This window comes from Salvelinus sp. IW2-2015, unplaced genomic scaffold, assembly GCF_002910315.2.
Source record: "Salvelinus sp. IW2-2015 unplaced genomic scaffold, ASM291031v2 Un_scaffold16599, whole genome shotgun sequence".
Taxonomy (NCBI): Eukaryota; Metazoa; Chordata; class Actinopteri; order Salmoniformes; family Salmonidae; genus Salvelinus; species Salvelinus sp. IW2-2015.
This window is the reverse complement of record NW_019957666.1, coordinates 14944-33204: the sequence shown is the minus strand read 5'-3', so window position 1 is coordinate 33204 and position 18261 is coordinate 14944.

Genomic DNA, 18261 nt, shown 5'->3' with positions numbered 1-18261 from the left:
CGCAGACCAACCCTGGAGTGAATGCAAGGTGAATGTTTTGTTTGTAATGATTTCTACAAGTTTGGATATTTCACTGGTTATTACAAAATGAACTCACCTGAAGGAACCTGTGTGCATCTGGCAGGTTTTCATTAAAATTCCAAAAATATATACACTCCGTTCAAAGTTTGGGGCACTTAGAATGTTCCTTGTCCATTAAAATAACATCAAAATTGATCAGAAAATTACAGTGGTAGACATTGTTTTAATGTTGTAAATGACTATTGTAGCTGGAAAACTGGCAGAATTTTATATGGCAAAATCTACATCGCGTACAGAGGCCCCATCATCGCAGCACCCACACTCCTGTGTTCCAATGGCACGTTGTTGTTAGGCTAATCCAAGTTTTACTCATTTTATAAAGGGCTAATTGATCATCCAGAAAATCTTTTGCAACTTAGTGTTTATCACAGCTGGAAACTGTTTTACTGATTAACGAATGCAATAAAATTGGCCTTGCTTTTAGACTAGTTGAAGGTATCTAGAGCATCGGGCATTTGTGGGTTTGATTACAAGGCCTGTCAGCACAATAGCCAGAAATAAATAACTTCATCTGAAAACACGTCAGTCTCTTCTTGTTTCTGAGAATGAGGCTATTCCATGCGGAATTTGGGCCAAAGAAACTGGGGCAAGATCCTCGTACAATGCTGTGTACTACTCCCTTCACAGAACAGCGCAAACTGGCTTAACCAGACTAGAAAGAGGAGTGGGAGGGCCCGCGGTGCACAACTGAGCAAGAGGAAGGTACATTAGAGTATCTAGATTTGAGCAAAACGCCTCACACGTCCTCAACTGGGCAGGCTTCATTAAATAGTACCCCGCCAAAAAACACCAGTCAACGGTGAAGAGGCGACCCCCGGGGATGCTGCATTCTGGGCAGAGTTGCAAAGAAACTCCAGAGCTGGGAAAATAAAAATAAAAGCTTTCTATGGGCAAAAATACACAGACATGGGAGAGAGATATGTGCTTTTTTCCTTTGCAGCTCTGCTTGAAGGCCAGCATCCGGAGTCGGCGGGTCTTCACTGTTGCCGGTTAAGACCCGGTGCTTTTCTTTTCAAAAAGAAGAACATTTCTAAGTGATCTCAAACTTTTGGAACGGTAGTGCATATATACATACTGTACCAGTCAAACGTTGGAACAGTCGTTGCGTTCCAACCTCATTCAAGGTTTTTCTTTATTTTTACTGGGTTCTCTACATTGTAAATAATAGTGCAGGACATGAAGAAGCTATGATAACACAAATGGGATCATGTAGTTAAGCAAAAACACAATCAAAAATAATTTTATATTTTGAGATTTCTTCAAAGTAGCACCCTTTGCTTGATGAAAGCTTTGCACACTCTTGGCATTCTCTCACCAGCTTCATGAGGAATAATTCTCCAACAGTTCTTGAACGGAATTCCCACAATATAGCTGAGCATTTGTTGGCTGCTTCTTCCTTCACTCTGCGGTCAACTCATCCCAAACCATCTCAATTTGGTTTGAGTCGGGTGATTGGGAGGCCAGGTCATCAGATGGCAGCACTCCATCACTCCCGCTTCTTGGTCAAAAAGTCCCTTACCCAGCCTGGAGTGTGGTTGGGGGTCATTGTCCCTGTTTGAAAAAGCAAATGATGAGTCCCACTAAAACGCAAAACCAGATGGGATGGCGTATCGCTGCAGAATGCTGGTGGTAGCTAGCCTTGGTGAAAGTGTGCCTTGAATTCTAAATAATCACTGTAGTGTCCACCAAGCAAAGCACCCCACCACACACCTCCTCCATGCTTCACCGGTGGAACCTCACATGCAGAGATGATCCCGGTTCACACTCCTCTGCATCTCACAAATGACAAGGCGGTGGAACCCAAAAAAAAATGCAAAACTTTGGACTCATCAGACCAACGGCACAGATCTTCCACCAAGTCTAATACCATTGCGCTCGTGTTTCTTTGGCCAAGCAAGTCTCTTCTTCTTATTGGGTGTCCTTTAAGTAAGTGGTTTCTTTGGCAGCAATTCCACCATGAAGGCCTGATTCACAGTCTTCCCTCTGAACGTTGATGTTGAGATGCTGTCTGTTACTTGGAAACTCTGTCGGAGCATTTATTTTGGCTGGCATTTCTGAGGCTGGTTCACCTCTAATGAATTTATCTCTGCAGCAGAGGTAACTATGCGGTCTTCCTTTCCTGTTTTGCGGTCCTCACTGAAGAGCCAGTTTCCCCTGCATAATTGGCTTGGATGGTTTTTGTGACGTGCACTTGTGTAAGAAACTTTGAAAGTTCTTTTGGATATATCCTCTTCGCATTGTACTGACCTTCATCTTGAATAACTAATCCGATGCGACTGTTCGTGCTCGTTTGTCTATAGGTTTGTAGCGGTTCTCCTGCGGCCATACGATTGGACCCGTGCGCTGATCGGTCTGGTACATTCTCATCTACGCTGGACCCTCTTTCCTACCGTCTAGCTTGAACACGACAATTCACCATAGTGTGGGACACTCTAACAGGAAGCTACACATGAACGGACATCGATAAAGGATAGTACCCACAACACTAACTTTCTAACAAGCGTGCGACTCACTGCTGTAATATTGGAAAAATCGCATTCCAGGTTGACTACATCATGCAAGTCTAGGTTGAGACAAGAAGATGCAGAGTGTAGCCAAGCTCGGTAGTCCAAGGCTAAGGCGTCGGGGTCTGCTACTTTGAAAGAATCTCAAATAGGACTTATTTAGGTAGTCCTTGTTTCGCATTTGTCATGACACGTTACCTTTGTATGGTGTCTTGCTACTACGGGTCTGAAATATTCAATTATTAGTGTGTTGTCCACCTAGTTCTCGCATGTCTTCACTATTAATCCTACAATGCTGGATAGGAAATTTCAGATTTAACACTATACAATTAAAGAGAAAACCCAGGAATGAAGTATTGATAGTGTGTGGATCCAACTCGTTTGCCTTTTGGCACTGGATATACGATATAATATTATTGGGATGGTTATTGTGCCGAGGTGAGAGATTTTATCGCCAAATATATTGTTAAAAGTAAAACAGGATAATAGCATTAAGCTTGAAGGCTGAAGTTCGCTGCGGGCGTCTTGTGGGTAAACTTATGGCCATGCAAATACAAAGTAGAATGGCGAAAATAATAGTTGGTGATTATTTGGGCATTTGTCAAAGTCACAGAAGAACAGTAATTTAGAGGCAGATAAACAGGCTTATGGGGTGTTGGATAGAGAGGAAATTAATCTTTTTATGTATCCAGATTCAACGTCGGGCGCTTAATTGAGAGGCGGAGTGGTCAATACTCACTGGAGGATATTACAAAAAGTATCAACTCACAGAGTTTAACAATCTCACTGGCATGGAGTCAGGTGCTGATGCAGTCTAAAGATGCAGTCCCTACTGCAGTACTGAAATGTCGAGTCCTTGACGCATGCAGTCTAGCTGCTTGCTCTGGGGTTTGTAGCTGCAAATCGATCTCTCAGTTACTGTCCAGTGTTGAAGTCTTGAAAGTAAAAACCAAGCTTGCCTTGGCTTGATCTCACGTTGTCCTTTTCTTTTAAGTTAGTATGTGAGTTCAGAGTTTCGCTCAATATAAATGTTTTATATCAATTGTACTTTAGATATCAAGTTTGATTTGACACCGGTAACTCAGATGAATAGTTGACTTTCCATAACTGTCTTATTAGTCTTCACATATATTTTTTGTCGGTAGTTATTTTGGTTTTTGTCTTGTCGGTGGATTAAAACTGAATATTGGCAACACACAAATAAAAACAAACATCAACATACCGTAAAGGCAACACAAGTCATTCTCAAGGACTGGAAAGGCATCTAGGACAGCAGAGGCCAATGCACGGTTCAGGCCCAAGCCACCGAACAGAAGGTGAAGAGGGGGAAATAGATCGATAACTGGTTTGGTATTTGATTATATCCCCATTCGGCCCACTCTCTCCTGGCTGGGTCCAAGGAGGCAGGTTGGCTTGCCCAGCCTCCTTACTCGGGATGATCATCATCATGTAATTGCGTTTTTAAATTCCAAGAGGAAGTACTGGCCGGCCCAGGGGGGGACAGATAATACATAGAAATCGAATACAAACACACTAAGATAATGCCTCCCAAATGGATTATCCTCAGAGAGGGGACGGAGAGGCGAGGGGAGGGATCTTGTATTTTCCCTCTCCTGTGCCAGTGGGAGGAGCTTATTCTGCGTACTACCGACATAATTGGTTTTCCCACTTCTGGCCCGTGATTTTACAGAGGCGAGATGGGCCAAACAATAACGGCATCAAGAGAATTAAGGTTCTATATCATTTTGGGGGTTGGAGGAATAAAAGCACATTCTGGTGTCACTTATCACCATTAATCATGATCCTGCTCGACCTGGTTCATTGAAAAAAAAGGCCTGATAAAACAAATACAAAGGCAGTCTGAGGCTCGATGTGGTGTTATAGTGGTTACTTAAGGCTGAGGCTAAAAGACCAGATCGTTATTGTTACTGGTCTTTCCAGCAGTAAGTCACGTGGCCCATTTTAGGAAAACAGCCATAAGCCCTAAAATGACTCGCATTAGGTACGTGACGACGTAGCAGCTCCCACCTATCACAGCCAGTGAAGTGCAGGGCGCCAAATTCAAAAACAACAGAAAATTCCTTCATAGATTAATTATACCGAAAGTTACTGAATCAATCTTTAGGATGTTTTAACAGTAATTCCTTCAATAATGTTCCAAGGGAGTATTCCTGTGTTCTTCAGAATTGCGATGGAACCAGAAGCTCGTCTCAACGTGATCGCGCAATCGTAGAGCATGGGTCACTCATGGCAGCCCTCGACTCATTCCTCCCTCTGCGGTCCTACATACACTAAACAGAAGCATCAAGACAATAGCGTTATAAACGACCCTGGTTGACATCTATGGAATGCCTAGGAAAGCTGCATTACATTACCAAATTCCACCTGTAAGTTCTTCAATAGAGCTGAGTTGAAAATCGATACCAAACTCTCAGATTTTTCCCACTTCCTGGTTTGATTTTTCTCAGGTTTTAAGCCTGCCTGGATAGAGTTCTGTTATTCTCACAAGACATCATTCAAAGCAGTATTAGAAAACTTCAGAGTGTTTTCCTATCAAATGACTAGCTTAATAATAATGCATATTCTGTATGCCTCTGGCATGCTTTTTACATCACGGGACTTGGATAAAGATCTCCGTGCTCCCTAAGCCCCACAGTAGGCCTGCTGGAATGATGTTTCCACAGATAGGGGTTGTTTTGGGACCACCTGGTGAGAATTAACCTAGTCACCCGTTTCTACATTTGTACAGCTGTATAAGAATCTTGGGATGGTGAAGGTATACATTAACTGGGGACCAATAGAACATTAAAAAGAATTTCAGTGCATGAGTCAAAACTGCAGGACTAGAAAGTTTAGACTGATTTGCGGATTAGGAAAGTATATTACTCCCCTTTCACTGCCACCAATCAGCCATCTGAAGGTGTTGATGATGGTACTGGCCTCGATAATGGGCATCTGAATTAGTGTGGTGCGAAGGTCCATACATTGCACAGGATCTGCATCTATGGTTCATTCTCCATGGTAATTTGCTGTATTCAAGGAGACCAGGTGAGTACGAGAATGACATGTCAAGTTGAACACCTGGACACCACCAAGATTTGGCTTAGGCTGACACTGAACAGGGAGGAGAAACTTTATCTCTTCAGAACATGAGAAACCTTATCATCCGATTAGGACACCCACAGTTTTTCCCTGGTCAACTGGACAGTATCACTTTTAGACCAGATTTTTTCCGGTCAGAATTCCTATCAATCTACTATGAATCTGAAAAACTCATTACAGGTCATGAGTATACTGGTATCCAACTTCATAACAAAAGTACTAAAGTCTGAATTCATGTGGAGAACCGACTAACACGTCATTTTAATGGCTTCCAGTCCAGCTCAGTAATATCATATAACAAGTGCCTGTCTGACTGTAGTGGAACAGATCTCAGGCGTTTGCGATGCTACATTTTTAATTGCATTTTAATGCTGCGCTGGGGCTGGAGTTTTTACATTGAGAGTATCGTTAGGCCAATAGCAGATGACAAGGACTGGGACAGGCTCCTCCAGCACGTACGCTCGCTACTGGCCGTTTCGAGCGCTCCGCCAGTCTCTTTAAGTTTCCAAGTGTCAAGTGATTAAATGGATTATCTGCAGGTTGTATTGGGCCTGCATATTCAAGCACTGCGAGGATTACATGTCACAGAATGGAATGAGTGTCTTTCGGTAATGTTAGAAAACATAACGTTCACAGTATTTGATGTATCAGTATGACTATGGTGACTGTACCGGGCAATATACAGTATGACCTATGTGACTGAACAGGCCGCAAATAACAGGGTATGACCTATGTGACTGACAGGCATAATAACTTATAGTGTGACTGATGGGCAAACTCAAACCATGGGCTGCAATATACAGTATGACCTAGTGGGACTGACAGGGCAATAAGCAGTAATGACCCATTGACTGACAGGCGAATATACAGTTGACCTAGTGACTGACAGGCAATATAAGAGGACCTATGTGACTGAAGGGCAATATACCTATGATATGTGATTACGCAAATATACCAGTTATGAGCACTATACTCCAGATATAAAACCTGATGGACTGACCGGAACAGCATATACCATATGACTACACATTAAGTAACCTGGCATGACAGGGGGAATATGACAGAGTATGACCTATGGTGACTGACAGGCAATCATACAGTAGACCTCATGTGACTGACAGGCTAATACAGTATGACCTAATTGACCTGAACAGGCATATACAGTATACCTAATGTGAAGACAGGGCGCAATAATACCAGTAATGAAACCTATGTGACTGACAGGCAATATACAGTATGACCCTATTTAAGTCCCGCAGTGTGAGCAGGACAGGTAAGCAATATACAGTTATGAACTCATGTGACATGACAGGCTTGCAATATACATAGGTGATGAACCGACATATGAAACTGACCAGGGCAATATACAGTATGACTATGTGAACTGGGACAGGGCAGATCATGGCTTATATAGACCTATGTGCTTAGAACAGAGGCGAAATATTATCAGCACTGTTACCTTATGGGTGAACTAGATCAGGTGGCAATATACAAGTAATATGACCTATGTGACTGAGTACAGGGTACACTATATCCCGTATGTTTACCTATTGTGACTGAAGGGCAATTACAGTTATGTACCTATTGGATCTGACGATAGGTGGGCAATATACAGTATGTCACCTATGTCGCTGGCAATTTCGGAGCATGGAGCAAATATACAGTATGAACTATTGTGACTGACCAAGGGCAGTGATTCAACTGTAATCTTGTTATGGTTTTCTCTTTACGACTCAGTATAGGTATTATCGCTGTATTGCTCTAATGACCGTACGTTATGGTTTCTCTTTACCCCACCAAGTGATAGTAAAATCGTGAATTAGGCGCTCTAAATAATCTGCGTTAATGGCTTTTCTATTAGGACCTTAGTGATTAGTATGTCGCAAGCTGAGGGCTATCTTGTCGCGCTCATAATATTTGGAATCACATAGTTTAGTATTGATTCTCACACAGTATTCACTTGGCAACTTATTCTGCGAAGATTTCTTATTGTGTCGAAAATCATATTTCTAAGTTGTCCTAGAAGCTTAAGCCACCCTGATTTGGGAATTATACTCAGGTAAATTACGATTAGCCGCCCTCTCTCATACCGCTCTCTTAGCAACTGTGATGTATCCTGGAACTTCTGTCATGGGGAAGATGAGAGGTGAGAAGAACATTGGGTGAAATTAGACAAACATTGACTTAACACGCAACATAATTATGGATTCCCATAGTTTGAATGTGTTTATTCGTCATGTGTAACTCAGTAGTGTGGATACCTTGAGCACCAACAGCGATTTCTCACATTACCTGTGAATGCACGCCAGCGGTCGACCTCCACCTGCCAGTGAGAGTTAGAAGGAGACAATAAGTTTCTCTGACATTCCTCAAGATATATGTTGGAGCTATTGTCTACTAATTCTAAGTCTCAGTCATCACATGTATAGAGATGTGACCAGGTAGATACATTAGTATACTATGAGCCCGACGTGGTATGACAAGAAAGGGAGGATAATATAGAATCATAATCCACGCTACACAAGCAAAGGAAATGGTATGAATTGATCCATTGAGTGACTGTATCTTTTATCCTCGTTGTGTCGCTATAACGGCGTTCCTTAAGTGTCCGGCTCAGTGTGTCATTAGCCTACGTGGCTCTGTAAGAGCGAGAGTGGAGGTGGGAGGAGCATTAGTAAACCACAGCTGGCACAACGGGTGCTCAAAAGTAGACCCATAATGAATATATTTCCTCTCGGTCTTAGACAGAAGCGAGATACAGACAAGAATCGTTCTCCATTTGACTTACTTACAGAACACGAGAACGAATGTAGCAAACTCTTGAACATACGAAACTTCGCCCTGAATCAAGCGACAGTATTACACCACCGGAAGTATACTCGCACTGGAATCAGAAAGACTACATAAACCCGTGAACGACAATCTCGAGAAACTTAAGCGTAACCTCTCGCTGTCTATTGAGATGCACTGAGACTAAGACCCTAGACTATTAGGAGAATGAAACAGTCAACACCACACTTCTATGACATTGTGTATCAGGTGAGATGTAAAAACACTGTCACTTGTAATTATCGAAATCTTCGTTGCACATCAGAGTCAGGAGATAGCTTGTGAAACATCCGAACCATTACCGACTAGGAGTTGAGACAAATTATTTAGCGAGACTCTACCCTTCTCACTCATTCTCAGAACCAACATAGGGAGAATACAGGCTATGGTACTACTCAAGTAGTTGCACGCTGCACGCTCAAGCTACAGCGTCACTCGCCTATGTAGAGAGTAAACTATAGCGAAAATGACAAAGGTCGGATCGAGAAAACAGTGGACAAGGAACCGTGGGAGAGCTAGGTGGATGCAGATTAACTGGAGTTAGAGTAAGATTTAGGAGAGATTCGTTTGCCGCAAGAGGATGAGGGTCTGTACTCACTAGCATTTTTTCAGTTCATGTTTATCTATAGAAAAAACTGAAGAGATCATGGAATGTTATTGATAAAAAGTTGTGAGAAATTATTATTTGTGTTGAAGACGTTTGTTAAACCTTGACAGTATAAATACACTGGATAATCTAAACTTCTTCTAGAACGAGAAACCCTTACAAAACTTAAGATCCCACACACTATGATAGGACTTCAGAACCAATCAAACAAAAAAATCGATGTTGTGTGGGCATGATTTGGTTAGCTGGGAATCTCGCTCGTGAGTGCTACGAGGATCGTATCCGTTGTGTGTGAAGTGTGTGAGTATTGTTAGTGTGGGCTGATAAGTTGCTCGCTAGTGTGACCGCATATGCCTTGTGATAATAGCAATTGTAGTGCTCTGAAATGTGTGTGTGTGATCGTGATAGATCGCTCGATGATTGTGTCGGTGTGTAAGCTGGGTGTAGGTTGTGTCAATGTTTAGGATTAGGGTTTCAAGAGACGCCCATTGTATCTGTGCATAGGATACAACAAAGCCAAGAAAACCTGAAAAAGATCTTGGTCTATGATAGAGACTCTGGAATTGCTCAAGGCTTCATACCGATGACTCCAAGTGTCATTGTATTATTCAAACATTTCAATCTTAAGCACTGAGGAGGCAATGATATAGAGAAGCGTGTCAAAGCCGCTTTTGAGGTGCGCCCCAAGAAGGTCAGTGCATAGGAGATGAGTCGTAGAGCACAATCATACGCCAAACTACAATGGAGGATGGCGCGTTCAGCAGATGGGGCCGGCCCGCTGTTTAGGAGTAAGAGAGTAATTTAAAACCTAAACCTCAGGTGTCGGTGTATGGTGGAGTGGAGTTAGAGGAATGAAAGACCAACTGGTGATAGGATACAAGCACTGAGATATAGAGTCTAAGCAAGAGATAAGCGCACGTACTCTAATACTGGGGTGTGGAATCAAGTCGAAGAGATATCTTCACTGAGTTTAAGTTGACGTCCAGAATGTGTGTGGTCCTTGGGGGAGTTTGGAGGTAATGAGCCAACTGGGTGTGGCAGTCGGGTTGAGTTGAGAGTAGAGCAACTGGTGTGGTCAGTTGGGGGAGTTGAAGTAGCGCCCAACTGACTTGTGAGTGTAAATAAATGGGGGATTAATGAGAGCATACACATCGAAGTCTCCACTCGAGAAGATGACGCATGCGCCCTGTCGAGTCGGGAGGGACGACTTATGTGGCATGGAGTTAAGACCAACCTGGTGTTGTGAGCCAAGACTTGGACGACGCTTAGAGTAAGACGCACATCTGGTGTGAAGAGGATGGGGGGTGTGATTATTCACGCACGGCTAAGGGAGCAACTGGTGTGGTCAGAGTGAAGGCCACGATGTAGGAAGGATATAGACGCACAACACTGAGGGATGTTGGTCACGTGATGGAGTGCGAGAGTAATTAGAGAAAATGCTCTCTAGAGGCCACTGGTGTATGGGAAACGCAGTATTAGTACAAGGGCAACTCGCAGAACAGGTGTATGGTATGACGTGAGTAACTTTCACGCTAATGCAAAGAAATGGTCTGCTCGCACGCACTAGGGAGAAGTTAGGACGTCTGATGTCCGGAGAATGATACCGCGCCCAAGCTCGAGGGAGCTTTAAGTAACGAGCCAACTGGGTGCTGCGTAGTGGGGGAGTCTGAGAGCAGGTCAGGTAACGAGCCAAACGGGCTGTCGTGTCATAGTGGGGAGGAGTAATAGAGCCCATCCAGGAAGAGGATCAAACGGCTGGCAATGCGGAAGTGTCTATTCAGTGCCGCCTTCTCACGACAGTGCAAGCTAGCGGAGCTGTATAGTCTGTGTCATACATGGAAGGATGGGCGGGGAGGTCAGTAGTTACAGAGAGACTAGGGTACTCAGTGTGCTCTAGTTGATCTTGCACTACTGGATTCATGAGGTGGTAGACCGACACCATGGGGTGTGAGTCAGTGGGGTCAAGGCGAGGTATAGAAGAAAGAAAGGCAGGCGGAACCAGGAGAGAAGGATAGGAGTCAGTGTGCACAAGAGAGAGAGTTGAGATAGATGAACATGCGTACGACGCAGAGTGTGGTTAGAGGGGCTGTGCGGTTGTGACTGAGTATTCAGAGATAACACCGCAGAACGTTAACCTGTGGTCTGCAGAGAGAGGGATGGCTTCAGCCCCGTCAACGACAGCATGAGGAGTGCTCCGAGCGCGATGTAGACGGAGGAGGTTTGAGTACAGCAGTCACGAGAAGCCCAAAAAGGAGGGTATCGGTCAGACAATCCGGGGGAGTTAAGAGTAAAGAGCCAACTGGTGTGGCAGTGGGGGACAGGTATGAAGTAGATGCCCTGCGCCGTGGCTCAGGATGCGGGGCACTAGATTTAGAGTAACATCAGGGGTGCTGGCGATCGTATCGCACTGAGCGAGGAGAGAGAGGAGAAGCTTCACAGAGCAGCTAGAGAGCGCAACTCTCAGCGCCTGTGGTCAAGTGGCGCCTCGTGAGTAGACGAAGAGCCAGCAACTGGGGTCGAGGCCAGCATCCTCTGTGATAGTCTAAAGGCAGCTTGATAAAGACGCCCAACTGGTGCTCGAAGCCCACGACAGGGGGAGCAAATAGAGCTACCATTGCACAGCTCTAACTGTGCTCGTCCGCGTCAGTGGGGCACGGTAACTATGTATAGAAGATACAATAACCAACAAAAACGGGAGACAACAGCGCTGCGATGCTAGTGTCGTGAGTTCTAGGCACGCATGGGAGATGAACATGGTGTGGCAGTGTACCAGTAGGGGAGTTAGAGTTAAGAGCCAACTGGGTGTGAGGGGCACGTGGGGGGATTAAGAGTAACTTGCAGGCCAGTGGGTAGATCCTCCTGTTACGAACGACACATTACTATGGAGGTACATCCTATGAGCGAAATGCAAGTCCAATCTAAACGTTTGTGGCGAGGCAACAAGTAGTACTGTAGAGCTACTTTTATCTAATCTTTGATCGTGCACACCAGGCAAAGACGAAGAAGGTCACTCTTGGCCAGATAAGTGCACGCAGCACGACACGCAGACGAGACTGTGGTCAGATCCTCCATATAGATCAACGGATAGACAGACTGCACGAGAGGGTAGAGTACTCTAACTTCGCAAATAAGCACTATGAGACGTACACGAGTGAGATCCAAAATGAGGACTACCTAGGAGGAGAAGAGACCTGGGAGTAGTAATATATAATCAATGCAGGAACAGAAGGAGAACTGTTAGGGTGGAACAAACTAGAACCAGAGAGAACCATACGAGTGGGATTGAGTACATCAGAACAGAAGGAGACCTTACAAAGAGGAGGTATATTCCAAATTCTCAGCTAATGAGATAGAATAAGGCGCGCGTTGTACACAACAACCAGTTACATAAGAGACTCTATTCTCGCGGAGGAGAGGACAAATTCAAACAGGAGGGCAGGAGAGAGAGGCAAAGGAGAGAGACGACTAGTGAGGGAAATGTTATCGGAGTAGCGAGACAGAAGAGATTCGTTGTGAGGAGAGGTATAGGCGACTAGGACAATGATTGGGTATAGAGCGCACTGAGAGGTGTTTTGGATTACAGAATCAGAACAGAGAGGACTCTCGCGGTAACAACTAAATATCAATGACAAATGAGAACTTGCATACATCTATCAAATTACATGTAACGATGAACGAGGGTTATTGGACTGTCTCTGAGGAGTGGAGAGCTACTTGGGTCTTAACATAAGTAGACTGCAGTGAGTCAGTGCTGAATGCAGTCAGTAGGATCTAGGGTCGAGGTAGGGACTCTGACTGTGGACAAGCGAGTCTAGAACAGAAGTGACCGGTTTTGGAGGGTCGTAGTATAGATAAAGTCGTCTACTGGAAACACGTAACTAGCAGTGCTCGGAGCGGTAGAAGTGAAGTCTAATAATCAGGTGTACACAGAGAGTACTAGGGGGTAAATTACAATCAGGGAACAGTGACGCGTGTATCCTCGGGAATTGCACTCTACACAGTTTGACGATATCGAGAGAGTACCACTAGGGGTCAGGCACGTGCACGACTACAGAAAGACGTGATGCAGCGATGGTGGTGTAGAACTCACAGTTGCAGTAACATGTGGACTGTGTATGGAGGGAGGTATATAGGTTGTATGGCTAGGGGGGCAAACTATGGCGAGACACGGTGCTTGTCCCCTGGGTGCTGAGGAGGGAGCTATCAGGGGGTTGTGAGATACAGTCTCAGAGACAGGTAGAGCTGCCCAGTCGGGGCCTCAGCTTCAACGAGGGCGGGAGGAGGAGAGATGTATCCTGGCTGGGCTTGGGGGTCTTCATATTCTAGCTGCATCGCATAGCATGTGAGTCGGAGATCGCACTACATAGGGGGTAATTATACGAGGTCTATGGGATACGAAGAGACTATTCAGGTTGGTCTATGCCTGGTGCGCATGTCGGAGACACTAGAGAGACGTTGGGGTATATGTCGCGCAGGCGTCAGAAGAGTGGGACCCGATGTGGGGCCGCTCTGGACCTATCTCAGGACAGAGGAGGGATCGCTCACCGGGGCGGATAGTGAGGCATTCTAGGAATACAGTTATGGAAGACACGCACTCGGAGTGCTGTCCACTATCTTAAGCCATGATCCCAGCAGCGAGAGTCGTGTGTGTCACCTCACTTCTATGAGGCATGTGTCATGGTGACTTCTGCCGCGGGTTATTATTCCTCACTTGATGTGGAACCACGGTATAGGTGGCTCCTACGCACAGGCGAGGAGATGCTCAGACATTGTCTAGTATGCATCGACGATCTAGGCGTGGTATATTATCAAACATTGCAGGGAGAACGATAGACGTACACTCGGATGGTTAGAGCTAGGGGGCTCATTGAAGCGATAAGGTAGACGTAGCTGGTGTGGTACGTCTGAGGCTGGTGGCTTATATAAGAAACAGTGAAGGAGACTAGGCGTGTTCATTTTCATGTAGGAACAACGCATGTAGGGACGCTGGGTAATACACCTCGGGGGAGATGAGGAGAGGAGGCAGGGTGTGTTATATATCGCTATCGTACAAGAGGAGAGGATTCCGTGGGTGTGCTGAAGTCACGCAAATTCTCAGTAGCATCTAAGGAGAAGATCTATGCTAAAACTTGGTGTGGGTTATGTATCGACCTCATGTGTAACAAGTAGCAGGAGCTTTTTCAGACTCGAGAAGGATTATAATTAAGCTAAGACGACGAAGCCCTCGTTTGTCTAGGTATGTAATCACTCGAAGTTCAGCAACACCTACGAAGAGATAACACCCCGCCCCTTTTACAGAGGGGTAGTGTGCTTAAGAGGCACTGTGTCTATACTACAGCGCGGGAGTAGAGATGAGTATTTGGGGTGCTATTAGCATCAAGTGAACAGGGAGTACTGGCTAAATACATCTGATATAATAGAGGAGTCTAGGGGTGCTCACAAAGCAAATATGTGCAGAGATCATGAAGAAGTGGTATCTCCGTAGGTTGAAGACTCTCATAAAATATTGTGAGGCTCGGGATTAGTGCATCTTCACGAATAGACTATGTAGAGTTACGAGGGGTTAACTACAAGATTCAGTGTATTTAAATTAAAGCATGATGAGAGCGAGTCAGGGGAGGAGCAAGCTTGCAGAACATGAGGCCGGCCCTGCGCGCGATTATGATGATCTGCGAAGTAAAGACGCTGCTCTGGGGACTCTCTCCTGACTCCACGAACATGGAGAGGGACTGGGGGGGTCTTCAAAGAGGCTTAGACACCCTCTACTCACACGCTTGAAACAGAGCAGAGATCGGGAGATAATTTACAGGAAGTTGAAGTCCAATGCATGAGGAGCTAGGCCGCGTGTAAACTTTAGACATTGCTAGTAACACTTAGAGAGAGACTCTGGTGGTCTTCATTTGGCCATCTATTTCGAAAAGAGGAAGAGATTAGGCGCTTCGGGTACTCAATAAATCAGAACACAGATGAGCAGCCTCTGGGGTTTCTCACTCAGCCTCCGTTCCAGGAATCTAGGGAGTTCTGTGGGTTTATATCAGTTCAGGTAGTCAGATGAGTAGCTTTTTTTCCGAGATGGATGTTGTATATACGCTCCTAAGTATGCACAAGAGATGCACCGTTTGGAGTTATACATATAGACGTACCATGGAGCCTGGGGCTAGATAGTACTTTAGTAGACAGACGTAGATATCTAGGTTGGGGTGTGATTACATTTCTAGAGCTGATTTTATAGAACAGTGGTTGTAGAACGTAGAGAGTAGTACGAGGAGAGGTAGTAGGGGGTATGATAATCCTTCATGATAATGACTCACGCTGACAGAAGAATAGAGAGAGTGAGTTGGTTTAATCCATGTAATAGTAGAGTTCTGGTTGAATGAAACATAATGCAGTACAGAAAATAGACGCAACGGAGGGTGTCTCTACTCAGGCTCAGCATTCAGGATGAGGACACTCCTCGAGGTCTACTATCCGACACGCTACTGCACAACTATGAAGAGACTCTGAGACGTGTATATATCCCGCGTCTAGCCTACATCGAGAAGCCCTGTGGGCCCTTGACATTTACCAAGTCTATGACACAGAGAGAGCTCAGGGGTTAGTTCATTCCACGCAGCCTGTGAGACAGACAGGACATAACACGTGCGTGGTCACAATACATTCAGACAGATAGAGACTCTGAGAGGGTGTGTATGATTTAGACATTTAGATACTATGTAGGAAGACTCGGAGTAAATCGTAAGATCATGGTAAAGCTAGTAGAGTGCACACTCAGAGGTGGTTTGAAACAGCACATCAGGAGTAACAGAGAGGTAACTAGGGAGTATAGTTTATAACTTAACTATAAGAAAAGAGAGAGGGCTGTTTGTGTGGTGTATATCAACTTCTATGTAATATCAGTAGAGACTGCGCGCGTTTAGAGCAAGGTCAGAAACAGAGAGACTGACCAGGGGAATATACTTTACAGTTCTAGCACATGTGAGACGACACGGGCGTAATATGAAAAGAGAGAACGGAGTAGAGTAGACTTGCCGTGTGTAGTCAGGGGTCAGGACACGGACGAGGGACTGTGTTTGATACCTATTGCTAAGGAACTAGACGGGAATTTGGGGAGTAAACTTAGTGCAACAAAAAAGTGACTGCGGGAACTATAACAGAAAGCTAGAGCACGAAATCGCTGGCGCTTAACTCAACCAATCGCTAGAAACAGACGCAGGATCGCTCCCGCGCGGGTCTTAGTATTCAGTAAAAGAAGACAGACGAAGCTTGAGAGAGGTAACAGCTCAGTAAATGTACAAGAGAGGTACTGTACTGGAGCGAGCGTTATTAGGGTAACAGATCTGACGATGGAGGACTGTGAGGCTGGTGCATTATCAAGTCACCTGAGACGATCTGGTATGAGGGCAAGTAGAAAACGAACGAACGTAGAGAATATCAGGGCAAGTAAACACAGAAGAGATACGTCTATGAGGGTGTATCTAAGACTGTTCTATGGTACACTAGTGAGAGCCTCGGGGGTAACCATAATAAAGGTCTAGAACAGAGAGCTCTTGTGGGTTTAGGAGGATGAGAGGCATACAAGATGAAGAGAATACAGGTGGGGACTGAACGCTACGCTACATGAGAGAGACTAGAGGGGCGCTAAAATATCATTTGCCAGAAAGAACAGGAAGAGAGTAGCTTGCGTAATAATACAATTGCAGTCTAACGACGAGACTTTGGGTTTAATGTACGAGTCAGCCTGTATTAGCAGGGAGACCTTCACGAGAGGTGATGATATTCAATACATCACTAACACTTCAGCAGATGAATGCTTTGCGTGTAGAATACCAGGTCGAGTCGACTCCAAGCATGAGACATAGGGCGTTTATGACTGATCAGTTATAGCCTAGGGACGGGGAGACTGGGTAAGAGGTAATCATTCGAGAGTGACGATGATGGAAGTGAACGGGGGCCGTTATACATCCGAACCAGAGGACTTATGCGGGGCACTTATACTCCATAGACACGTAGAGACTGCGGAGTGTATCAACAGTACGGCAAGGAGGACAGTGTGTGACTGAGCAGCGGTGATTTATAAGCATCACAGACAGAAGAGATTGGTGTGGTCTCTACATGCATGTCTGCTAAAAATGAAGAAAGTGCTGAGGGTGAATGATCGAACATAAGACACAAAAGAGTGAGGGACAGGAGTAATGACATAAGCATGTGATGCACGTACTTCAGTCAATTGGATACTTCACTGAAAACATGGCTGTGTGTATTAAGTCAACAAGCACGCATACAGAGGACTTGGGTCGTAGTTCACAGGCACGAATCCGCTATGCAGAGTTGGCGAGTAAGATACTACACATCAAACAGTAAGGAGACTAAGGGAAGTTTAACTCATCTATTAAGTGCATACTGTACGGTTGACACTTAGAGGAGGAGTATAAAACATCAGAATACAGTAAGATGCCATAAAGAGGGTCATCTAGTCTATGCAAACATGAAGCAATGACGACTGGGTGTGATATTTATCACATATCGGAGAGATTGAGGTAGGTAATCTTCATCTCCACCGATAGAGTCCGAATGGCGAAGTAGCGAGGAGGTAGAAAAAGAGACATTGCTTGTTCTAAGATTGGTGTATTATGGCACCTCTACGTCTTGGCTAGAATACTGTCTGTTTAGTTCAAAACACACACGGTCACGGCTTGTCACCAGCGCCGATCTATGTTTCGTTATCTTGGATGGTGTATGATATTCAATCACCAAATGTCTCAGTCTCTCTTCAGGTTAGGTAGTTGGGCTCAGTTAACACAACCGGGACCCCAGTCTGTGACTTGGTTGTCTACTGTGTGTCTAAGTTTAAACTCACCACACACAGTCGTATCCTGAATAGCATGAATATATCACGCCCAGTACTTCTCTGAGCCATCTTAGAGAGAGAGTTAAATATTACCATCGCTACGTCTAATCCATGCTCGCATGCTAGTATATTGACACTCCAGTCTCTCTGTTTCTGGATGTATCCCCCAGTCTTCTGTTCTGATGTATAACCCAGTCTCTTGTTCTGATGGTATAACCCCAGTCTCTCTGGTTCTGATTTATAACCCCATTCTCTCTGTTCTGATGTATATACCCCAGTCTCTCTGTTTC